The 26,655-nt window shown below is 43.7% G+C and overlaps 1 pseudogene; it reads left to right on the plus strand.

Moving 5' to 3' along the window:
* Positions 1-10,590: 10,590 nt before the first annotated feature.
* Positions 10,591-26,655, plus strand: part of LOC144820320 (far upstream element-binding protein 2-like) — a 37,614-nt pseudogene continuing 21,549 nt past the window's right edge.

Raw genomic sequence — 26,655 nt, forward strand, 5'->3', positions numbered from 1 at the left:
GGGGCAGTGAGATAAATAACGGTGATGGATCAAGCCCTGATCTTTGGACTGGGTAAGAGTGGTCTGCTTAATTCAGACACTCTGTTCATCACCACCCCCTTTTCTGTATCGTTTTTGGCCACTATAGGTGTGGCAGGGTATACTCAGACATGAGTCCCTTTCTCACTGCTCCATCAGGATTCAAGCAAGCCGGGCCGAAGAGGCTGAAATGCCAGAAACCGGTCCCCGGTAGCTTGTCTCCTTTCTGGTGAAGAATTGGCTTGGTAGTTTGGTCTGCCCTGTTCCCATGATGCACTGGGCCAGGGACAGACTAATTTGCATATAGCCAGGTTCTGAGCTGGGATGGGGCAGTGAGATAAATAACGGTGATGGATCAAGCCCTGATCTTTGGACTGGGTAAGAGTGGTCTGCTTAATTCAGACACTCTGTTCATCACCACCCCCTTTTCTGTATCGTTTTTGGCCACTATAGGTGTGGCAGGGTATACTCAGACATGAGTCCCTTTCTCACTGCTCCATCAGGATTCAAGCAAGCCGGGCCGAAGAGGCTGAAATGCCAGAAACCGGTCCCCGGTAGCTTGTCTCCTTTCTGGTGAAGAATTGGCTTGGTAGTTTGGTCTGCCCTGTTCCCATGATGCACTGGACCAGGGACAGACTAATTTGCATATAGCCAGGTTCTGAGCTGGGATGGGGCAGTGAGATAAATAACGGTGATGGATCAAGCCCTGATCTTTGGACTGGGTAAGAGTGGTCTGCTTAATTCAGACACTCTGTTCATCACCACCGCCTTTTCTGTATCGTTTTTGGCCACTATAGGTGTGGCAGGGTATACTCAGACATGAGTCCCTTTCTCACTGCTCCATCAGGATTCAAGCAAGCCGGGCCGAAGAGGCTGAAATGCCAGAAACCGGTCCCCGGTAGCTTGTCTCCTTTCTGGTGAAGAATTGGCTTGGTAGTTTGGTCTGCCCTGTTCCCATGATGCACTGGGCCAGGGACAGACTAATTTGCATATAGCCAGGTTCTGAGCTGGGATGGGGCAGTGAGATAAATAACGGTGATGGATCAAGCCCTGATCTTTGGACTGGGTAAGAGTGGTCTGCTTAATTCAGACACTCTGTTCATCACCACCCCCTTTTTTGTATCGTTTTTGGCCACTATAGGTGTGGCAGGGTATACTCAGACATGAGTCCCTTTCTCACTGCTCCATCAGGATTCAAGCAAGCCGGGCCGAAGAGGCTGAAATGCCAGAAACCGGTCCCCGGTAGCTTGTCTCCTTTCTGGTGAAGAATTGGCTTGGTAGTTTGGTCTGCCCTGTTCCCATGATGCACTGGGCCAGGGACAGACTAATTTGCATATAGCCAGGTTCTGAGCTGGGATGGGGCAGTGAGATAAATAACGGTGATGGATCAAGCCCTGATCTTTGGACTGGGTAAGAGTGGTCTGCTTAGTTCAGACACTCTGTTCATCACCACCCCCTTTTCTGTATCGTGTATGCACAATGAAGCTTCTGTTCTATATTTAAAGCTCCACAAACCAATTGTAATAATCTGTTTTCAAAATGTCTTCCACGATCACTTTTCACAGTCACCGGGAAACCGTACCTAGGTATAATCTCCCCTAAAAGCAATTTTGCCACGGTGATTGAATCATTGTGACGTATGGGAAACGCTTCAACCCATCTTGAAAACAGACAGACTATTACAAGGATATAATGTAATTTGTTGTGTGGTGGCATGTCAATGAAATCCATTTGCAACCTGGTAAAAGGACCACCCTCCCGTCCTATTGTTCCCATGCTCACAACTGTTTTTCTGTTGGGGTTCATTTGTTGGCAAACTAAGCACCTTTGGCAGAGAGACTCTGCAATAATTCTGAACTTTGGATTGAACCAAGTCTGTCTGAATAGTCTGATCATAGAATCTCTTCCAACATGACCCTGACCATGATACATTCTAGCCATGTCAGCAATCATGCTATTTGGTAAAACTGGTCTGCCATCTTTGTAAGTCCAAATTACATCCTCATCTCACTGTCTACATTCTGCTTTCAACCATGTGTTTTTCTCCTCATCACTTGCTTCGTCTTGTAAATCTTTAACTCCCTGCCATGTTTCAACTACTGATGTTAGCATAAGTGAACTCAAAATATGTTCATCATTCTTTTCCAGATTAATTGAAAAATTGTTTTTCGCGCAGTACCTTGCCATCTCGTCTGCATAGGCATTTCCTTTGGTGATAAAATCCTCACCTTTTTTGTGAGCTGAACATTTCACAACAGCAATTTGTTCTGGTAATTGAATGCCATCGATCACTCTTTTAATTAATTTTGCATTTCTGATGGGAGTACCTGCAGATGTTAAATAACCTCTTTGGGACCAAAGCTGTCCATAGTCATGCACAACTCCGTATCCATATTGACTGTCAGTTACTATGGTGATTTTTAGATTTATTGCTTTTTCACAAGCACAAATCAAAGCAATCAATTCTGCTACTTGAGCTGAACGAATTCCTTCGAGACATGATGCTTCGATCACAGTAGCAACTGTGCAGACAGAATATGCTGCTCCCAGAAAACCCTCATCTGTTCTTAGACAAGAGCCATCAACAAAGTAAACAAAATCTGATTCAGGCAAAGGAACATCTTTAATGTCTTGCCTTGGCTTGGTACAATATTCCAAAACATCCAAGCACTCCTGATCGACATCATTCTCATTTCTGATCTCTGTTACAGTACCATCAGGCAATAATGTGGAAGGATTTAAATTCACACACCTTGCTATTGAGACATTATCTGATCCCAGAATAATTTTCTCGTATTTGGTAAGCCTGTTACTTGTTAAGTGCTGCGTTTTACTTCTGGTAAGGAGAATTTCAACTGAATGAGGTACATAGACTTTTACAGGAAATCCCATGATGATTCCCTCACTTTGCTCAAGACTTACACTAGTTGCAGCTACTGCTTTTAAGCAGCCTGGCAGTGCTTTTGCAACAGGATCAAGTACTGCTGAGAAGTATGCAATTGGCTTTCTAAGTTTTCCATGTCTCTGAATTAGCACGGACAATGCACATCCTTCTCTCTCACTACAATACAGCTCAAAATCCTTTTCATAGTCTGGCATGCCTAAGGCTGGAGCTTCACACAAGCTTCTTTTTAGCTTCTCAAAAGCTTCCATTTCAATTTCTGTGAGTACAATTGGGTCTTTTATATCCGAATTTGTTAATCTCTGCTGAGGCTTCGCAATTACCGAAAATCCACTAATCCATTGGCGACAATAGCCAACCATTCCTAGAAACATTCTGATCTGTCTCTGTGTTTTTGGAGGTTGCATTCCCTGAATCATTTTTATTCTCTTTGCAATTCTGTGACCAAGGTATTTTACCTCTTGTTTGCAAAACTGTAATTTTGCAGGTGACACTTTATGTCCCTCATCTGCCAAATGATTCAAAAGAGTAATTGTATCTGTGACACAGTTATCTCGCGTTTTTGCTGCTACAAGTAAGTCATCAATGTATTGGACCAATGTCGACTTTCCTGGCAAATCTAAATTCTCCAAAGATTTCTTTTACAACTGATTAAAGATAGGACTCTCTGTATACCCTTGAGGGATATGACACCATGCTAATGTGTGACCTTGGAACCGGAACGCAAAGATTTGCTGGCTGTCTGGATGCAATGGAACAGTAAAGAACGCATTGCAAAGGTCAATGACTGTATACCATTCTGCATCATGCGGAATTTGGTAAAGCATTACTGCTGGGTTTGGAACAACTAGACAACATGGAACAACTATTTGGTTAACCCTTCCCAGGTCTTGAACTATTCTGTACGTTCCGTTTGGCTTTTTTGATTCCCATGATCGGTGAATTACAAGGACTGCTTTCAATTCTTTTGGAACACCTTGCTTTATAAATTTATCAATTACAGGAATGACACCTTCAATTGTTTCTGCTTTCATTTTGTACTGAGGAATGTTTGGAAATTCTATTCCCTGTTTCACTGTGATTTTAACTGGATCAACGTGTTTCATCAAGCCCATCTCACTTCCTGCCAAATCCCAAATTTCAGTTTTGACTGTCTTTTTCAATTCTTCAGGTAAATTGTCTTTATCAAAAGCAGGAAATAATTTACTTTCTTCTGCTTCAACCATCAACATTGTTAATTTATACATCCCATCTTCCTCTAAAGTCTGAAGCTCAATACCCTCCGGTGAACAATATATTTTGCAGTTCATCTTGCATAGGACGTCTCTTCCCAGCAAGTTTACAGGACTGCTGTTGCAAACTACAAACCTGTGTTTGTCTTTAAATTTGCCAATTTCTACTTTTACAGGCTCTGTCAAATCAGTTTTAATTTGCTGATTAGCTACGCCAACTACTTGGATGGTGTCACCAGAGAGAGGCAGGTTTTCAATTTCCACTGATCTAACAGTAGAACGAGTAGCACCAGTGTCCACAAGAAAAGTGATTTCTACATCATTCACTTTACCATTTACATATGGACCAGACTGGTCAATCTCAAGAGTGGCTCCAAGTACACACTCTTCCCCCTCTCTCAGGCACCGTCATAAATAATCCTCTGAATCACTTCCTCCATTTTCTGTCATCAAAAACTGTTGAGAAACATTTGGCACATTCACTCTTTTTGGTCTGATTACCTGTTCACCTCCGCTGAATCCTGTTTCCGAATTATACCTTTGACCATTCACACAGTTAGGGAGAGGAGGTTGTGGAATCTGACTCTGTTGATTCGCTAACTGTCGCTGTAGCTGTTGCTGCAGATTCAACTCATTTAGTTGTCGCTGTAGCTGTTGCTGCAGATTTACATCATTCTGCATCTGTGGATTTAATGATGCATTTTTTAAATTTCTGGGCGTATTTTTACACTCACGCTTCCAGTGTCCAATTTTGCCACAATTAAAGCAAGGTAGTTTTTGTTTATGCTCTACAATATTAACATAAAATTTTGGTTTATTATAAATACCCTTAAATTTTCCTTGACCCTGATTCTGATTCTGATTAAAATTTACGTTTTTGTTCTCTAAATTTGCAATCTGCTGTTCAGCTACCTTCACCTGTGCCCACATAGCTTTTTCCTTTAACTTTTTCTGCCTGGCGTCTATCTCATCACTGCAGTATTTTGCCTTTCTCAGTATGTCATCAACTGAGAGTGATTACCATCCGACAAAACCATTTCTAATCATTTCACCAATTTCAGGTCTGAGACCATAGACAAATCTGTAAATAAAGTGGCTCATGCCCTTTTCACTTAATTTTTCATAGCCACTGTACTGTTTGAAAACCAACAGTAATCTTTCATAGAATGAATGAACTGATTCTTTTGGCTCCTGATTTGTTCTGTCTATTTTAACCCAATCAACTTCTTTTGGAGGAATCTTATTTTTCAACCAGTAAATTACTTTGTCATACAATCCCAGGACGTCTGATGATGGAGCACCTGTCACTGTATCTCGAGCTGGTTCTACTCTTGGCCAACTTACAGCAATTTTACATTCTGTCCAAAGATCTGATGGGACAACAATGTCAAAGAATCCATCAAGATCAATCCACAGAACTTTTTACATTTTAATAAATTTGTCCACCTGTTGATACCATTCTACAGGCTTTTCTCTCAGCCGAGGAAAATTATTTGTGAACAATGGAATGTCTTGTCTGGACCAGGGAACATGAACATAACCACCTCCTGCAATTTCTCTCATTGGGTATTGATTAGCCAGCCTTTCTCTTTTTTTCTTCCTCTTTTTTCTTGGTCCACTTAACTCTCCATTTACTCAAGTCACCCAATTTCCTAATATACACAATCAAATCTTTTATATGCACAATTCTTCCCATTGTATTAAAATTTTCAATGTCTTTTTCAATAAAATCCAATCTATAATGTTTTCCCAAATTCTTCTGCCTACTCAAATCAATCTCTAATTCTGCAGCCAATTCTTCTAATTGGTCATATTTATTCTACGTTTTCCATTGTACACTTTTGCAAATGAATAACAATTCATCATCTTGATAATGCTTCAAACTGTCAGGACCAATTGTGCCAATAATTAATTCCTCTAAATCTGCTTTTAATCTTGCAACATCAAGCTTTGAAGATGAATCTGATTTTTTAACACTCTTTTCTGGAGATTCAATATCTGATTCTGCATCCATTGGTGTTCTGCATGATGAACCTGGATTAAAAGTTAAATCAGGCATCATTGTTTTCTCTCGATGTATTTCAGTTAATTCTGAGTAAAATTTTCTAGCCACTTTCTGAATTTCTGCATTTAATGGGATTGTTAAACCTGGTTGCTTAATTTCTCCTTGATCAAAAACAGGCTGAACAGGATCAATCGTTACTGGAACTGTTACTGCTTCCATGCCTTTAGTTAATTGTCGAATTAATTCTTCCTTTGATCGTAAATATTCTGAAGTGTTTGGAGTATCCACATCTCTTCCAGCACCCATTAGACTTTTGGAAGGAATCTCATTTCTTGAAACTGGAGTTTCAGGAAAATTTCTACTTTCACCATAAACACTAGAATTAGTTCTCGTTTCTAACCTTTCAGGCGTTTCTGTATTATTCGGGTAAAATCTGGGTGTTTCTTCATTTAATGGAGGTGCACTTGGTGTGGTTCCTGTAGAAACCATCGGGGTAGACCATGAACAAGCTGGTTTTAAAGGAGTCTGTTTTTTATTTGTCATATAAATTTCTTCTAAAACTGGATCTTCCAATTCACTTTCTACAATGTTATTTTTCTTTTGAGTATTCTTTTGACCTGGTATTTCAGTAATCATTACTCTCACTGGGTAAAGACCATCACAGATGTCTGCCTGTCTCTATCGACGCATTCTATCTTCTTGAGTTTCTTGTTTAAAATTCGATTTTGGAGGTCTTTTTATACCACAGCTTTCTCGCTGCAATTCAAACATCTCATCCTCCCATTCAACTAAAGCTTCAAATTGTGTAGGTCTAGGCTTCAGCACAAGAGCCATCATTTTTTCTCTCAAGTTTTTCAAATTTCTCATATTAAATGAGCCATCCTCCGGCCAAGCTAAAACACCATCATTTTTTGTATAATCCATTCATACATCAAACCAAAGGCAAGTATGATAACCATATTCACCTTCCATATAGGCTTCAGGTGTTTTGTACTTATGGAGTAATTTTCCACCTCACGTTTCAATTTTCTTGTCAGGTGAATGTATATTTTTTAATTTCTGAAGCCAAGTAAGCTTCTTTTCCGCTTTTCTGTAATAATAACTCATGTTTTAATCAAATTTGTTTAATTTAGAATGATCGTAATTGTTTCCTGGTTGTTCCGCTAAACCAACCAATCCGTGCGCGAAACACACCAACAAGCCAATCAGGTTAAGCTACGTCACCACCTTGCTCAACCAATAGAATTGCTGCTTTTCAGAAGAGCCAATCAGTTAACAGCTCGTCAGAGTCACGTGAACCAATCAGTGCGCTAGCTGTGACGTATGCTAGCCAATCACAGCGCGGACCTGTGACGTACACAGCCGCTGCAGTTTCTCGTATCCCACTCCTAGCGCTTACCCCTCCTTCACAAAATCTTTTCACAGCGCCATTTTAAGAAAACTTTTCAATGAATTATTATTAATGACAACAGAAAAACAAACCATTTGTCTATTTCGCTAAAATGAGTGATAGCTTTTACAGACATACAAGTATTCTTTTGCGTGGAATAGACGACGCTATTCTCACAGAATATTCAATCATTGATAAAGTATGACTACTCTACCCTTCAAACAGGTAATATCGAACTCGTTTCCCTCTGAATGCACATAAAGTAATAATTCAAAGTTTGACTCGAACGAAATTACAAAATCATTTACGCACTTTCAAACGGAAAGTTTCCCTAACCACACATACATGAAATCCTGGCAGGACTTTAACCAGCCATAGAAATCCACATTTGCCAGTAAAATAGACGACACTACTTTACCCTTCACTCAAGTTTGGATAAAATTCATTACTCTTTTCACAGTGAGTTTTAAAACAAGGTGAGTCCCTATACTCGAAAGCTACAATTTCATAGACAATCCTCACTATACATTCTACCTATCACACCTAAAATCCCTAAACTTGTGTTGTACGCCCACAACACTAGTGATAACAATACCACTATTTTGAAACAGAACAAATGCACTGTGTAACTTCACTTCTTGTTACACCACTCAAATGCCGCGGCAAGCTAGGATTTTTCACACTGCTGAAAAAAACCTTTCGACTACATGTAACATGTGAACAAACTCAACACTTGTTAAACAGCGATCCTATGTAATTACCATGTAGCATGTCAGTTACCATAGCAACCGTAACTCTGCTATCAGCGAAATTGATCCAGCGCCCCTATAGAAAATATGTCATAACAACGCTACCCAACTCCATAATACTCACCATTAATTATAAATCACTCACAAGGCCCATAAACTAACAAGACATATTTTTGAGCAACTGAATCATGTGACCTAATTAATAAAACCTATTCACAATTTATATACACATTTATATACAACTGCGGTATAATGACTTCACCATAGTTTTTGTAAATATTGCATTTAATTAAGCCACTTAGGCAAATGGATCTGCTGATGGTAACTAAAACTCATGAAATAACAAGTCCAGCTTGTATTTTCAAAATTCTTATTTATTAACTATTTATTCAAAGAAAAGTGCATTTTAATTAGAATCTTTATTCAAGCAGCATAGTTTGAGGAATTGCAAATTATTCAGTCAGTTTCAAGCAGAATCAAATAGCATGTTTAAAGAAGAATAAACAGTTTTTTCCATCACCTAAACCCTATTTCCCTATCTAAAACTCACTTTGCCTAAAAGAAATAAAGAATAAAAGTCATTTAGCCCTATTGATCCCTACGTGCTCCAAAGTGTCCGTCAGCACGTCACGCCCTTCTGGATTTGGAAAGCGAGAAGCAGCAGCCCCCTCCCTCTAAAGGAGTCAGTTTATATACCTTTTCTAACTAACTAAAGTAACTAAAATGAATACTTTTCTCTGTCATTCAAAACTCTGATTGGCTGACAAACGTCAGACACAATATGTCATCGCATTTTCGAAGCCCAGATCCGACTCTCACTTAGATCTTTTGTCCCTTATTTTCAAGTCACGCAGCTTCCTTCAATTTGAAACATTTGTTAAAAAGAGTCCGTGACTTCCTTAGCTTGACAATCTCTCTGCCGGTTTCCGACCTTGGCTAGTCCGACCAAGAGCACGAATAGTTCATTGTTCAATTAAGTTTGCATTTTTCTTAAAACGTGACAGAAACTTTCCACACTGGGCTCTTGCTTTCTCTGAGCAGGATTTTGCCAATTCCGTAATAAAGACGTGCTAGGCCTCAAGCCTTTTTCTCAGTAACTAGTATTCAAACAAACACAAAAGAATAATTAATGCAAGAATTAGAAATCATTCTGTTACCCACCCACCTTTACTAATTCTTAACCCATTAATAAATGTTACCTAGCAGAAGCAAATAAAGCAACAAACAGGATTGTGCAAAATTTAAAACGGAAAGACAAAATGTGAGCACACAGAAATAAGCACATGCCATTAATAAAACAGCCGTATTTAATACTGACAAAACAATAGACAGTATTAGTTTATTATTTTTAACAAACAAGCATTTGCACATAAAGCACATATATGAGCACACATATTAGTTTCCCGCTTATAATGATCTACAATTTGAATCTAAGTTGATTAGTAATTTTCACTTCACACATGTTAATATTATTATTTATCATGGAAGTTTAACTTTAAGAGTTGAAATAAATATATTTCTAAATCTCGCTCCATCACAGCAAAAGGTGAACTGTTGTGAGGGTATGGAATGCCCAGGCTGTAGCTATGACCCCCACCCCGCGCAGAGGGCGATCTGAATGAAGCTGCGGCGGGTGGAAGGGGTCGCAGAAAGAAGACGATGGGAGCGGCGCCAGCACCCCCCTGCGCAGCCCGTGGTGAAAAGATGGCTGCAGTGCCGAGAGAAGTGAGAGAAGCATACCATCTACTGAGCAAGAGTGGGCACGATGTGCATGGCCCGCACAAGCAGTGAGGATTGGCGCTAGCCTGCCTGCTTCACCCTCCCACCCTGGACCGACTGAACTACACAAAAAGTAAAGAAAGAAAACTTACCAAGAGCTGGGAAGATATGCTGCTTTTGTACCGCTTTTGGCGAGTGGGCCTCCTTAGCTGTGTTGAGGGCTGCCGGTGGAACCGCAGGAAAAGTAACCAGGCCGTGCCCGTGTGTTGAGAGATCCCCAGGTGAAGACTATCAGTACACAGCCAAGTCAAGGCTGCTGTTCCACTGAAAATGTGAATGCACCCCTGGCAGCATTCACTGGAGCACTGAGTAGGTTGAGGCAGATCTAAGCTCCTGAAGTGAAGGAAAAGTAAGGAAGGCAACGGTGCCAGATGCAAGGCACAGCAGCTTTTAGAAAACCATGGCACAGTAAAGCAAAGCGGACAAACTGTGAACTGCCTACACTGATGTGGCAGACACCACAAGTGCGCCTGTAAAGACATCGCAGAAAGGACCCACTGCCAAGGTTGCGCAAGATGAGGCGACACCTACTAACCATAGGTGGTTGGTGCAGCAGTAAGGACGACAGTGGAGCACTGCACACGGACACTGGGCAGAGGCCGAGACAACAGCCCAAACCAGCAAGCCTCAAAAGGGACCGAAGGGCGCAGTCAGAAGCGCGCCAAAGCAATACGATCACAGAGAAGAAGTGGTTGTGCAGACCACCAGAAGCACGAAGACCTGCAAGGAAGAAGCTGACCGGTCAGATGGTCGCAAGGAGGAAGAAGCTGACCAGCAAGATGGTCGCAAGGAGAAGAAGCCGGCCAGCCAGATGGTCGCAAGTAGGAAGAAGCAGACCAGCCAAATGGTCACAAGGAGGAAGAAGCCGGCCAGCCAGATGGTCGCAAGGAGGAAGAAGCCGACAGGCCAGATGGTCGCAAGGATGACACCGACCTACAAGAGGTCAGCGAATGAAGTGATCGGACAAGAGGTCCAACAAGAAGAATGGAGAAGAGGTCTGTGAAGAGAAGGACCAAGGAGATGTCCATGAAGAGGACCAAGGAGAGGTCCGCGAAGAGGACCAGGAAGAAACGGAAGTAAAGTCCTATGACATTAACTAGAAGTCAGAAGTAATCAAATGAAAGAAGGTCGTGATGACAGGTCCAGTCACAAAGCAAAGTGAATTCAGTGTCCTAGTGCTTGGAAAAGACCAGGGGGAAACATGTGGAGTGCACGCTACACGGAGAAGCCTGGTTAGAGCAAACAGGCATGAGAGCAGACCAGACCATAGTGAAAAAAATAAAGCGAATTTGAGTGGCAAGATGCCATGGCGAAAGATGAAAAGGAGAGGAGAAGAGTAAAGAGGTGTGCGTGACAGATCAACACACACACCAGAAGGGGAACACCTGAAGAAGAAAGTGCAAAGGTGCAAGAACATGAGAACATGGTACCTGGAAAACATCAGTATCACTGGAAGCCCACATCTACTTGCTAATCCCAAGATCACCCGGTGACAACAGAGGCAAGCAAGCCGGTCCATTGATAACAACCACCTCTAGGATGGAGCGGACACAGGACAGCGGAAATCCAAGGGGCAGAGGCCTCTGGGACACCGGTGGCAGCGGGTCCCAACACGAGAGATGGACTGTTGAAGCTTTGCTCTGGAAATCCTGGGAGAACAAAGGTAGCATGCAAAGGAACAAGTGCCAACAACACCCTTTTCAGGAGGAGCTTCGGACACGGAGAGAGGACTCATAGCAATTCCTCCAACACAGTTGGAGCGGCAAGGCGGCAGTCCATCGGTCCAGTGGAAGCCTGGCAGCAGAGGGCCTCGGGGTCGTCCGGTGAGAGAGGACACCCATGAGAGAGGGGCATCCGTGAGAGGAACGTCCTGCAACTGTGAATCCCGTTGGGATAAGAGAATCAATAGAAAGAGGAAGTACTTCACCCAGGACTGTACAGTGGAAATAACACATAACTGATCCACCATCATTCCATCTGCACTTTCACTGAATGTGGAACAGGAAGAGAGAGACTGTAGATCCCACTTCCAGGTTGCAAGCCAGAGAAAGACTGCATCCACAAGGCAGCGTGACATTGTGCCAAGGAGAACTGGTGGTTCCGGCTGCAAGGATACCCTCGTAGGCGGTTGGCCAGGAGCAGAGAAGACTACGTGGAAGTCGTTATTATTATGTTGCGTTATTATATTCTCTCCCACAGGTTTGGACTTCATTGTTTTGACCTTTAATAAAGTTTGGAAGGGATGTAGTGATCGTCCGATCAGCATTCTAGTGTTTCAGCATGTTGTAACATACACTGTAACATACACTGAGCACCCACCCACCACAGGCGTCACCATTCAGGTGACCCTGACAATAAAAGGGGCCGAGCGCACGGACACTGGGCCAGTTATCCAACCATGCTATTGGTGTCTGTGTGATCATTCTATGAGTATGTGGGCCTAGCGCCCGCCAACTCTACAGTGCCTAAACCAAATATTTTAGAAAACAGTATATTTTATTTGATTTATTTCTCAATTTAATTTCGGATGTTCTCTTTTGGAGAAAAGTTGTTTAAAATTGATGCTTAGATAGTTTATGCCCAGAGCTAGTCCCTGATCCCATTGTACCACTGCCAGAGCTTCATAACCAGATCTTTCTAGTTTACCACACGCATAGACCTTAACTGTAGACAACACAATTGTTGCATTTATCATGTAGAAATAGATTTATAAAGAAATACAGTCAGGGAATGCATACAGGGCGCAATTTCATGATGATTACCTTGAAAATGTGCTTCACTGATTTCCTTGAACTTTGCTCCAATGAAGCTGGGAAAAATTACTAAAACTATAAGGCTCGAAGGAGAACACCAGAAATATCTAATCCATGTTGTTGCTTTGTTACACCATGTAGAATTCCTGTTAAAATTAAGTCAAATCCAGCCGCACATTCAGCACCTGGGACCCTTTATAAGTGATTATGCAAAATAACATAAATAGGCCTGCCAGTATCTACTTGGGACGTATGCATTGTGACGTTAATAAAGAAAGACAAGTATGTTGAGCATATTATTTATATTACCCTGCATGGAGTGCTGCATAATGAAGCATAATAAAAGTGTATGTCAACATCACACAGTGGTTTTGTATGTGAGAATTAAGGGCATGATTTTTGAGTTTTGCAGACCGGGCACTTCATCACAAACATGACAAAGTATTCTCTCCACCAATCCTTCCGTATGTCTGCTCTATTCTGAGTCAGTTATCTGATCGCAGTTCCCCTCTGCTATTGGAAAACTTGCTCCTACAGCCCTGCAGAGTAAGGGCCTAAATAATGTGGTTATTAGATGATTCCCACTCACGTAACAACCACACTCCTTATTAAGGTCAACCACACAAGTCACTACATTAACCTTTGGTAACTTGTCACAAAAGCAGTCAGGCTTAATTAAAGCAATGTGTTAAGTAGTTATGCAGCACACAAACAGTAGCAAAGGAGAAATAAAACATATAAAAATACCAAACTACTTGAGAAAAGCAGGGTACATTTTAGTAAATAAAAACCAGAAAAATACAAATGCAATCAGTTGAACCTGAGAAATTGATGCTAACATTTTCAGTGAAAATTGCATCAAGAAGCAGAAAGTGCCACTCGCAGTTACCTAGTCATTCTAGACCATTGGAAAGGCACAAGTGTAGGCTGAACGTGATGGAGACTAAGTTAGGCCTGCTGAAGAGTTACCTAATCAAGTCTGGCACAAAGAGTTCCAGTTGCGCTGGAGGAGGATGCAAGGAGAAGGCTACTGGCACAAAGAGAAGGTTAACTGTTGCTGATGGCCATCACTGTAGCGCGAAAATCTGGTCACGGCTGGAGCATTTTCAGGGGTGGATCATCACGGGCAGTCACTATCGGTGCAGTGCAGATGTCACGTTACTGGTTGTAAAGGACGTTCTATGTTGGGGCGAAGAAAAGGTCTTGCTGGAACTTCATGTTGGTGGTAGAGGTATGGAGTTGTCCTGTTGCTGTAATTTTATGTTTATAGCTATATTTTTTTTTTAATCTTTTATACTTTGTTTACGTTACATCATTCTTCTGTTCATTAGGGAAGAGGTATGTAGTATCCTGATGTTAAGGATTGCGTCTCCCATGTTTCCCTTTGCCTGGCTGCTCAGCCTGTGTGAGTGTTCTGAATGGAATTTTTGGTGTGTGGGCTATGAGTGGAATGCTTGGGTGACTGAATGAGGGATGCCAGTTGATGGATGGGGCTGAGCAGCTAGCAGGCTGCTCCCGGTGGGGCTGCTGTGGCATTATACCTGGATTTGTTCTACCTGTTTACCTGCCTACCTGCTACCTGAATAAACCTATGTTGACTTAATATCTTCTATTCATAAAGGGGGTGGTGATGGACAGAGTATCTGAATTAAGCAGAACACTCCTACCCAGTCAAAAGATCAGGGCTTGATCCATCACCGTTTTTTAGCTCACTGCACCATCCCAGCTCAGAACCTGGCTACATGCAAATTAGTCTGACCCTGGCCCAGTGCATCATGGGAACAAGGCAGACCAAACTACCAAGCCAATTCTTTACTGGAAAGGAAACAAGCTTCCGGGGACCGGTTTCTGGCATTACAGCCGTCTTCGGCCCGGCTTGCTTGAATCCTGATGGTGCAGTGAGCAAGGGACTCACATCTGAGCATACCCTTCCACACTTGTGGTGGCCAAAACTATTCATAAAGGGGGTGGTGATGGACAGAGTATCTGAATTAAGCAGAACACTCCTACCCAGTCAAAAGATCAGGGCTTGATCCATCACCGTTTTTTAGCTCACTGCACCATCCCAGCTCAGAACCTGGCTACATGCAAATTAGTCTGACCCTGGCCCAGTGCATCATGGGAACAAGGCAGACCAAACTACCAAGCCAATTCTTTACTGGAAAGGAAACAAGCTTCCGGGGACCGGTTTCTGGCATTACAGCCGTCTTCGGCCCGGCTTGCTTGAATCCTGATGGTGCAGTGAGCAAGGGACTCACATCTGAGCATACCCTTCCACACTTGTGGTGGCCAAAACTATTCATAAAGGGGGTGGTGATGGACAGAGTATCTGAATTAAGCAGAACACTCCTACCCAGTCAAAAGATCAGGGCTTGATCCATCACCGTTTTTTAGCTCACTGCACCATCCCAGGTCAGAACCTGGCTACATGCAAATTAGTCTGACCCTGGCCCAGTGCATCATGGGAACAAGGCAGACCAAACTACCAAGCCAATTCTTTACTGGAAAGGAAACAAGCTTCCGGGGACCGGTTTCTGGCATTACAGCCGTCTTCGGCCCGGCTTGCTTGAATCCTGATGGTGCAGTGAGCAAGGGACTCACATCTGAGCATACCCTTCCACACTTGTGGTGGCCAAAACTATTCATAAAGGGGGTGGTGATGGACAGAGTATCTGAATTAAGCAGAACACTCCTACCCAGTCAAAAGATCAGGGCTTGATCCATCACCGTTTTTTAGCTCACTGCACCATCCCAGCTCAGAACCTGGCTACATGCAAATTAGTCTGACCCTGGCCCAGTGCATCATGGGAACAAGGCAGACCAAACTACCAAGCCAATTCTTTACTGGAAAGGAAACAAGCTTCCGGGGACCGGTTTCTGGCATTACAGCCGTCTTCGGCCCGGCTTGCTTGAATCCTGATGGTGCAGTGAGCAGTGGTGAAGAGGCTGAAATGCCAGAAACCGGTCCCCGGTAGCTTGTCTCCTTTCTGGTGAAGAATTGGCTTGGTAGTTTGGTCTGCCCTGTTCCCATGATGCACTGGGCCAGGGACAGACTAATTTGCATATAGCCAGGTTCTGAGCTGGGATGGGGCAGTGAGATAAATAACGGTGATGGATCAAGCCCTGATCTTTGGACTGGGTAAGAGTGGTCTGCTTAATTCAGACACTCTGTTCATCACCACCCCCTTTTCTGTATCGACTTAATATCTTCAGCGTGGTCCCTCTTTACTACAAGGAGGTCTTACTGATGTTAACCAAGGGTCTAGGATCTGGGGGCAACTCGTGTGGATCAGGACACATTCCAGCAGAGGCCAGCAGCAGGGCTCAGGCAAGTCCAAGCAGGGTCACTTGGTGCTAGTCAGCTGGGTAGTTGTAGGAAGGCCTCTGGAAGCTTTTTGTTATCTGTGTAGTTTATAGAGGAGGCCAGCCAACTAACCCTTGTAGTTACTCTGGGGTCCAGTGTTCAAGGAAGCAGGTCCAGTATTCCTACCTCAAACAGCAGGGCACCGAGGCAGTCCTTGTAACAGCATGGCAGCCAGCAGGATAGTAGCCCTTCTTCTGAATCTACCATGGGCCCAGTAATGATCTGATGAGAGAACTGAGAGTGCTACCTTTATCACCAGTGTCAGCTTTTGAAGGGGCAACCCCTAGCCCCTTTCAAAACTAGTTCTGTCCAGTTTCACTGATTTTTGGGGGGTTTTCTTCTCTCTGTCTAATGTGACAAAAGACAGGGCAGGGCCTAGTGCCAGCTTCCCTTGTTTGTGCTCTAGGCAAAGGTAGCAGGGACTCTGTCAAGGACTGGTGGCAGTGAAGACAAAGTAGGTATAATACAGGGTAAGGGCTGCCCAAAGATCACACCACACAGAGAGTCAGACGAGAAATGGTATTCAAAGGCCAAGCTCTGGACAAGGGAACAAGAGATTTAATGCTCAGAAAGGACAGGCATTCAAGAGACAATTTGGCATTCAGACTAGCTAACACCCGGGACGGACCTGCAAGATGGATATAACAACATTAACAATAAAGGAAATGTCAGGTAATTTACTAGTAAGCTCCACATGGCAAGACTGAAACTCAGCAAGTTCCTCACCCAACATTGCTGTTACAGATAATGACTGCAAATGCCTACATATAGGAAATACATGCAGACTCAGAGTCTGTGGAGCTGATACCTTTGGTGATGTTATGAAAGTAACTCAAAGACAATACTCACAGTGAACAATAAACACCAGCTAGATTGTCAGCCTTGCCCATTGATCCTGGTGATCAAATAGGAACACGCAAGGCAGTAACAGCAAGGGTGTAGAACTAAATGCACAGCCACAATAGACAGTAAGATAAAAAAAGAGGAGTGCTTAACAGGAAATAGGGGGAACAAAGGGCAGACTTCTCAGAAAGCAAGTAACAACCACACAAGGAAACTAGAAGCTAAGCCAGAAGGAATAGGAAACTAGCAAACTAGAAACTGAAATAAAGGGAAAGGGAAAGAAAGCAGGCACAGGAGAAACAGGTAAATACATTCAGGACAGAGAGTTCAAGGGTGCATTAAAAAAGTGCTAGCTCAAAATTCAATTTGGCACTGTAGGTCGTCTTACCTCAGGAGCAAGGATTAGCAACAGCTCAAGAATCAAGGAAGAATTGAAGGCAGTGCCAGTTCGAGAACAAACAAATATCTACAGTTCAGGAATAGGAAAAAGCAATAACTTTAGCTCAGGAACTCTTGCTCCAAGGGTATCAGAAGCTCAGGAAACAAGGGGTCAGCCAAACACGAACACTGCTACAATGACCAACGGTGGACTGAAGGGAGATGGGGCTTAAAAGAGCTCACAATGATCACATGCATCAGGTGTGAGCAAGTTAGCAGCTGGCAGCCACAGGTGTGCTGAATTCCTCCACCTACATCCTTGGCCTGTAGGCGTGGAGATGAAGCAGTAAGCAGGAAATTATAGGAAATTGAGTTTTTAGCATGAGCAGACTGGCTTCCCCCAAACCCAGAATGGACGGAACTGGATGGGTATTTCTGAATAGTGTCCAGGAGTCTAGAAATCAGTATAGGCATACAGTGGAAGGTCCATAATCTGATTAGAACACTGGAGAGTCCCACAATTAGGGCCCTTAGTGGTGATCACAAGAGCACAGGGAGCAAATTGTGACAAAAGCTCATTGAAGTGTAAGTGAGGCTGGGCACATCCCCTTCCCCAGTCATCCTGTCAAGCTGGTCCATTCTGTCCATACCGAAACCACCTTTGGCCCCATGCCTAGAAGGAATCGATAAACCATCATAGAAGAAACAACCATGTGACTCTGTTTATTGACAGAAAGGCACAATTGGTTTGAGAAAACAAATGCCAACTTTCTGAAAGTGCCAATTCAGAATTGGGACCTAAAATCTGACTTTACCATTAAAGAGAAGATGAATTGTCAAATTGTAACGGAGTAGCCGTACAGGATAACCAAGTCAATGGTCAAGAGATATTACGGGACGTTTTTCCACCCTCAACACCCCTCTTCTACCCTTCACAGAACATCAGTGCCCAAGCCAGCACACAGGAGAACGAGGAGATTGACTGGCCCTTTAAGGATGAGACAGCAGAGGAATGGGCGGGGCTGTACGGTGAGGCGGAGACGTCTTATACGAAGGAACGCCAGAACCAGGTGTGCTTGTTCACCCGGAAAGAAACTAACGAGGTGCGAAGGACTACGGACGTGGAAGCAGAAGGAACGGAAGATTCAAAGGGCGGGGAAGTTACGGCTTCAAGAGCGGACGAGAAGCCAGGACGCCAACGGCTTTACGAGTCACCCAGCCACACATCCAGGGGAGGTGTGTGGCTAACCCAGGTACGTGAAACTATCCAGAACTGGGTGGGACATAAGGGAGGTTCGCATAATTAATCTCAACCTCCTGGACCCGGTGTACCTTTTTCCCGAGCACTATCTTGCACCTTTGCCGTTACGTCCAAAAGAGTGTTACACGGGTTACTGCGTCCTCACTCCTTTTCCCCTCACTTATATATAAATGTAAAGCACCCGTCTTACGAAAGATTATTTCTATTTGTTTAAATCCGAGAGTCAAAACGGACCCGGAAGAAGAAAGGCCACGACGGAGTCCAGAAGGCTTTCGTCGACTCGACCCTTCTGAATGTCACCACAGACGGCCCAATAGAAGTAGATCTCCACGACGGAACACATCCTTAAGGAGAACATGTACTGATCACTTGTACAATATAATAAAGCCCGTTAAAACTAAAACCCGCTTATTGCCGATTCCTCTTGACCCCGTCACACAAATATAGTTCATTTGAGAATAAACACCGTTTTTTTATCTCCTCCCTATGTAAATTTAGCACTTATTAAAATCTAATAAATCAACCCAGTGTTTTCTGATTGGGAGAGATAGCCTTATAACAGTGAAAAACAAATTGAGAAGTTTTTCACTGCCAAAACTAAAACCCACATTTCCTATTTTTTAAATACCATGCATCCTGCCCTACAAGCTTTCAGGGCCTACCTCAGGGGTGACTTAAAGTGTTAAAAAGGAAGGTTTAGGTCTGGCAAAGATTTGTTTTGCTAATCCAAAATGGCAGTTTAAAACTTAATTAGATGCTTCAGTGTCAAATCTGAAATGTTTTGAAAGGCTACTTAAGTGGGTCTGTAATGAGTGCTATTTTCCAATAGTAGAATTTAATTTATAAGCCCTCAGTGCATGTTGTACCATTTACTAGGGACTTACAAGTAAGTTAAATGTATCAATCAGGTATAAACCAATTTTACCATGTTTGAAGTGGAGAGCACAAGCACTTTAGCACTGGTTAGCATTGGTTAGCAATGGTTAGCAATGGAGGGAGGGAGTCGTGGGTTGGTGGTGCAGCTGATAGACCCTCCCGCCTCCCGCCTGTACTTAAGTCGCGCCCCAGCATCTCGCGCGCCGACAAGATTTAGACTCCACAACTCCTGAGGCGGAAGCCGGGAGAAGGTCATTTTAATTTGTGATTTTAAAACTTTGCTTTTCACTCACCCTCTTTCCTCCACCCCTCCTCACCTCGATCCGTTTCCTCGCACAGCCGATTTGGGGCTGCAGCAGGGGATCGGGTACAGCGAGAATAGCCGCCATCTTGGAGGGAGGGAGTCGTGGGTTGGCGATGCAGCTGATAGACCCTCCCGCCTCCCGCCTGTACTTAAGTCGCGCCCCAGCATCTCGCGCGCCGACAAGATTTAGACTCCACAACTCCTGAGGCGGAAGCCGGGAGTAGGTCATTTTAATTTTTGATTTTAAAACTTTGCTTTTCACTCACCCTCTTTCTTCCACCCCTCCTCACCTCGCCCTTCATTGAGGATAACCATCTCCTGGCTTCTCATCAGGCCGGCTTCCGTCAAGTCCCTTCGACGGAATCCGTAGTCCTCTCTGTCTTGGACGAGCTCAGGCAGTGTGCGGACACCAACTCCTCCCAGGCCTTGGTTCTCCTTGACCTGTCCGCCGCCTTCGACACGGTCGACCATTCCATTCTTCTCGACCGTGTCGGAGGCGCCGGCATCCGGGGGACTGCTCTGGCCTGGCTTACTTCTTTCCTAAGAGATCGGACACAAGCCATCCACCTGGATGGCTTCTCTGCCCCTCCCTGCCCGGTCACTTGTGGGGTCCCTGAGGGTTCTTCTCTCTCCCCTCTTCTTTTTAATCTTTATATCCACCCTCTCATTTCTGCCTTACAAAACATGGAGGTGTCAGTTTACAATTATGCGGACGACCTCCAGCTTATCTTCAATCTTTCCTCTTCCCACGACTCTAGGTCCAACCTCTGCACTGTCCTCACTTTCATCTTTGACTGGATGAACTATAACCATCTAAAATTAAATCCGGACAAAACAGAACTGATACTCACTGGTAGCCTCCCCAGCCCTTGGTCTCCTGCTTTCTGGCCCCCTGCCCTTGGTCCTCCTCCCTCACCTTCCAGCAAAGCAAAAACCCGAGGTATCCTAATTAGCCAAGACCTAACAATGCGCCCTCAGATTAGCGCCCTTGTCTCGTCCTGTTTTTTGTCCCTCCGGATCATCGGTAAAATCTCTCGTTTTTTTTCTGCTGATGCCCTCCAGCTCATCATCATGGCCATGATTGTCTTCCGTCTGGACTACGGCAATAGCCTTTATGTAGGGATCCCGGCGTATGAGCTCCGGCACCTCCAACTCATCCAGAATCAGGCGGCACGCCTCATCTATAGGCTCCCCAAGTACCATCGCGTAACCCCTCTTCTTAAATCCCTCCACTGGCTCCCCATTTCCCAGCGTTCCCTTTTTAAGCTAGGCTGCCTCACTTGCATGGCCCTTGCAGGCACTGCTCCTGGGTTTGTTAACTCAAAATCCGGGCCTATCTTCCCAACAGGAGCCTTCGCTCCTCAACCCAAGCTCTCTTGGTGGTCCCTCGCTTTAAGAGGAAAAAACAGGGTGGCCTACGCTTCTCCATTCTTGCCCCCAGCTTCTGGAACGCCCTTCCTTTCACCATCCGGTCCCTGCCTAGCTATATGGACTTCCGTAAAGCTGTTAAAACTCATCTCTTTTCTTTAGCTTTTCCTTTGCAATAACCGTTCGCGCCTCTCCCTCAATTTTCACCCCCCTTTCCTCTCTAGGTCAAGTCATAGCGCCATGAAACCTCTTGGTGTTAGCGCGCTCAATAAATGCTTTTAACATCAACTTTAACTTCAACTTAGCAATGGTAATGTGCACAAAGTCCTAAAGCCAAAAAAAAAACATTCAGCAAACAGGAGGGTGGAAGACAAATATTTAAGGGGCTACCACCCAAGGATGACAGGCCTCACAGGGCCGTTACAGCAAGGTAATCTGATTGCTTGCATACTTATAGTGAATGGTCTGATGTTTTTTTTTTCTGTCCACCATGCCTGAAAAAACCTATCAGTCATGGACATTAAAAACAAAATACAAAAAGAAAATAATGACCCTCTCATCCTGTTAGAAGATTCTCAGGGCGTGATGGTCATTTCATTTTTTTTCAGAAACAAAATCCTGCTTTGGGAGTTTGTTTGTAAAAAAATATATTATTGTGCAGCCACCTAAAACTTTCAGTGCCTTCACAGGGGTCCAAATTTGACCCCAAGGCAAAGTTTTCCTTAGGTATCAATCATTAGGAAAGTAAAGTTGTATGACTCTTTATCTCTCAGACTTTGTTTCAAAAGAAAGACATATAGGGCCTCATTACAATGTCGGTCAGAAAGCCTCTGGTGGTCAGAGGCTTTCCGACCGACATTGTAGGTTTAAACTGTGACCGCCATATTATGATGATGGTGGTCGGAGTTTGAGCCTATTAGGCAGTCGGAAAGATCTCATAATCCCCTGAGGATGGTGTTTCCGCCGTTGGTATTATGATGCTGGTTTCCAACAGCCAATCCATGTTGACCTTTTCGACATGCATTGATTGTCTGAAACTGACTTTGGGGGCTCCCTCCGGCCCTCTGCATTTGGCCCTGGGGGCAGCTATGGTGCCCCCACAAAACATCCCTGCGCCATGTGGCAGGCACTGTGAGGTGTCTGTCACACGGTGCAGGGATGTTTATAACGATCAATTTTCCAATGGGAGATTATGATGCGTGCGGTCTCAGCCCATCGCACATGCTCCCATTGAAAAATTGACGTTTTCTACCTCACCATGTGTGGTCACATCCAAATAATGCAGTTGGAACCGCCAACATGAGGCCGGTTGGTTCCCAATCCGCTACGGTGTCAATTCGAGGCAACTCCAACCGACATCGCAATGAGGGACATAATGTCTTAAAGGACCTTAAAAAAAATACCTAAATTGTGTTTGTGAGCCAGAAACCAAAACAGAGATGCATACCCATGCAGACTAAAAGAAACGCAAAATATTTCTCCTGCTGATTTCTAAAAGGATGTGAAATCTATTATGCACACAGTTTTCCACTCTCTCCTTTGCATATTCTAATCAGACACATATTTTTTTCTGTAGTTCTGGTAGCTTCTGTTCTTATATCCTGTGAGCCATTAGAGACAAATGAAAAATGTGAAAGTCCTTATTCCAACATTTTTTTAATTAGCTTTCATGCATGATTTCCCTGCATATTGTTTTCTTCTATCTCTGTTCCGTAGGCAGTGTGGCCAAGCTTGCTCCTTGCGCTGTAATTATTTAAAATGTGGCTTTATTAGACAATGGCTTTGCATTTTTAATACTGTTTCATTAATGTCATTTATAGTCTATTGTTTAATGAAGTGCTGGGGAACAATTCCTTCAAGTTTGCTTACATGCTGTGTACCAAAAAGTAGACACAATCCTGGGCTTTAACTTTGCAGCCAAACGTGTATCATCATTGTTTCATTACGTATTTCAAGCTTGAAGAAGAATCATGCTTGAACATGAGACTGCTGCATGTTGCAATATGTTGGCAAAATGAAAATCTCAAAGTTGCAATAACTAACACAGCAGTGACATTATAAAATAAGTAAGCAGTCATTGATGCAGTGGCCCAGCTAGACCTTATGCCATTCAGGGTGGCCCCTGCGTTTGCTGCCCAAGGTGGCAGAATGTAAGAGTGGGGGTTGCTTGTGGTTGTGCAGCACCGCCGATGCCCACAGGTAAGAGTGGAGAGGGATGCCACCACCCCCAAAACTAGTGCCCCCCCCTTGCTACTCCACTGCATTGATGGTCCATCCTACAGGACAACTAAACAAACATTTTCTGAAAGTACATTGTGATGGTGGCTAGCTTTCTCAGGTTTTGTTTTTCTTTTTATAGTTCATATAATTAAATCCTTTGCAGCAACATTTTTGTCAGTGCAATCATTTTCTGCCCTGGTCCATTGTGTAAACAGGATTGACTCTTCAGAATAATCTGAAGAGCCCATCAAAAGAAATAATTTTATGGACTGGTTATAGTATAACACTTTAATGATGCAAATGCGTCTGACAGGAGAACTGTGAGCGATTGACCTGATGAGTGATGAAATAAGAAAAGGCGCAAAAATAAATTTGATCAAGGTGTGGACTGAAAAAAATTAAAATATCCAAAATTTCCCCCATGGCCTGCTCAGTGATGGGAGATGATATGATGATGGTTCTTAAGGCAGTGAAAACACTCCATACCCTCACACAGTTACAGTGCGGATGGTGGGTGGGTGTCAAAGATAGACGCACCTAGACCCAAGGCATGGAACGACCTACCTCAACACATCAGAGCCTCCCACAACACATCTTAAGTTCCGCAAGAAGCTTAAGACCTGGCTCTTCGTATAAGCATCTTGAAGACTACAAGTGCGTGGATATCTTCTCAGATGATTAGTGTAGTATACAAGTCAATATAACAGAGCCTAGTGCCAGAATGTCATACCTTCCACTCTGCTTCTTTTTTTTAAGGAAAATGTTTAATCCATGGATTCCATCGTCCATTTCTGTAATGATCAGTGTACTATTTTTCATAATCTTCTCTCCAAGGAGGCTGAAATTAACAAGGTTGGTTGGGTTTAGAGAGCTATTCCTGTGCCTGGAGGTCCAGTTTCCCTCTTTGTTGCTTTTCTTTCTCTTGAAAAAGAATTATTCCAGAGATCCACTAGCATTCTCTGCCACAAGAGATTCTCTGCCAGCAGAGAAGACATGGCCTTTCTGCCAGACGATTCAGCCCCATATTCCATTGATCCTCCAGGAAAATTAAAATGCAGATGCTGATTTTAAGGAGAACCAACCCTTGATTTAGGAGTCATGGCTACCATGTGTATTTATTGATTAGTTCTGATGAATGGGTAGATATAATCTGTGTTGGTCATTGAGTCAGAAGGGGAAACGGAGCTGTGCCCCATACTATATTGAAAAATTCTTCTTCTTGTACAGAGCATTTCACCCACTGCTGCAGACATTTCAGGGGGGGGGGAAACTCTAGGGCAGATTTACAAATATTTTTCACAGGGCTAGTGTTGGATGTGGCCCTGCCTACATAGTTATTCCAAGACTTTTTGCCTTCACCCCCCTGTTTTCTGAACCCCTTTTTGTTGGCTTTCAGGACTCTGCACATTTTAGCTCTGCTAATCAGTGATAGAGTGTTTGTTGTCTCTCTTTAACAAATGGTGAAATTAGCTTCCATACAATTGACACATTTAATTTACTTTTAATTCCCTAGTAAAGTAACTGATTGTGCCACCTACTTAAGTAGCTCTTTAAACATGTCTCAGGTCTGCCATTGTAGCCTGGGAGTGCAGTTTTAAACTGCCATTTCAGCCTGGCAAAGGAAACCTTTCACCAGGCCAAACCTTCCTTTTTAATACATATAAGTCACCCCTAGGGCAGGCGCTAGACAGCCCAGAGGGCAGGGTGCAGTGTATTTAAACATGTCTTGGTAGTCAAAAACTCTTAAATTTGTTGTTCACTACTGCAAGGCCTTCCTCTCTCACAGGATGGCATTACAGTTACCGTATTATGTTTAATAGACTGTAACTTCCAATGGGAACCGGCAAATAGTTCATGTTTGGTGGTATCTTTAGAATTCTAATAAAAAGTCCTTTCTTATGGTAAAGTCAGATTTTAAATTACAATTTTGAAAATGCCACTTTTAGAAAGTTCTCATATCCTACTTTAGCCATTTAGTGCCTGTCTCTGGGTCACATTACTGAGTGTACTTGGCTGTCGGGCTTTGTGCATTCCTCCCAGAAAGCCACACACAACAGAGAGCTAACGTGTTTCTGGTTTGGCTATGACTGGCAGGATGGGAGGGCAGAGCTGGCCATGGCCCTACTTACACTTGAATAGGGTGTGCTTTGCCTGCTTACAAAGGGCTGCATAAACCCTGTTGTTAGTCTGGAGTCAGAGCAGGGAAGGCAGGAACCTGTGCACTTAAACGGGAAACCTTTAGAAGCTTCTCCCACTTCAAAGGAGGCACTTAGCATAAATATAATACCTCAGCCATCTGTGGACACTCTGGCAGATAGAAAGATTGCTGTGCTGCTGGAAGGACTGCCACACTGTTGGATTGCTGCCCTTCTGGACAACTGCCTTGCTGGACTGCTGCCTTGCTGGATTGCTGCCCTGCTGTTCTTCTGCCTGAGTCAGAGCGATTGGACTATACCTGAACCTAGGACTCCCAGAGTGACTCCAGGGCTAGTCTGCTGGCCACTTGTTCAGAGACATTACAGGCTCACAACCACCTGCATCGGCTCCCAGATCCTTCTGGAGTAAGCCCCTGATCCCAAGTAGTGCCCCTCAGGTCCTGGACCTTTAGTGTGGCCTCAGAGACATTACATTGATGTTTTTGCACAGCCTGCCAACGCAATGTAGTGTCAACCCGACTTTTCGCGATATAGCATCAATCACTACTGGAGAGCAGAACTGTGAAGCTCTGGCATCTTGCTCACAATAAAAAATAGAATCTTTGTGCTACAGCAGCGACCATCTGTGATTCAAGGCCTGCGCTTCATGTACATCGACGATCGCCTATATGGCTCCTCTGCTGCCCCCTCCACTGCAAATGGGACTCTTTGCACCGAACTGAGGGTCTGATTCACAAACGTTAACCTAGTCGCTTTGTCTAAATTCAGACCAAATGTCTACGTTCATGACTTTGGGAATTTACAAAGGGCATTTATGATTATCATCTTTATGTCTGCACTCAAACCGGATCTCTACCCTGAGTGCAGCCATAAAGATAGTACTCAAAAATTCACTTTGTGAATTCCCAAAGTTGTAAACGTAGACGATTGGTCTAAGTTTAAACCAAAAGTCTTAGTTTACCTTTGTTACACAGGCCCTTAAAAAGATAACGTTTCAGCAGGATTAATCTGTTCCCTGTATCTGACCAACGCTCCATCGAGGTCAGATTGAACCTGT

Source organism: Lissotriton helveticus, chromosome 2_1, assembly GCF_964261635.1.
Source record: "Lissotriton helveticus chromosome 2_1, aLisHel1.1, whole genome shotgun sequence".
NCBI classification, from domain to species: domain Eukaryota; kingdom Metazoa; phylum Chordata; class Amphibia; order Caudata; family Salamandridae; genus Lissotriton; species Lissotriton helveticus.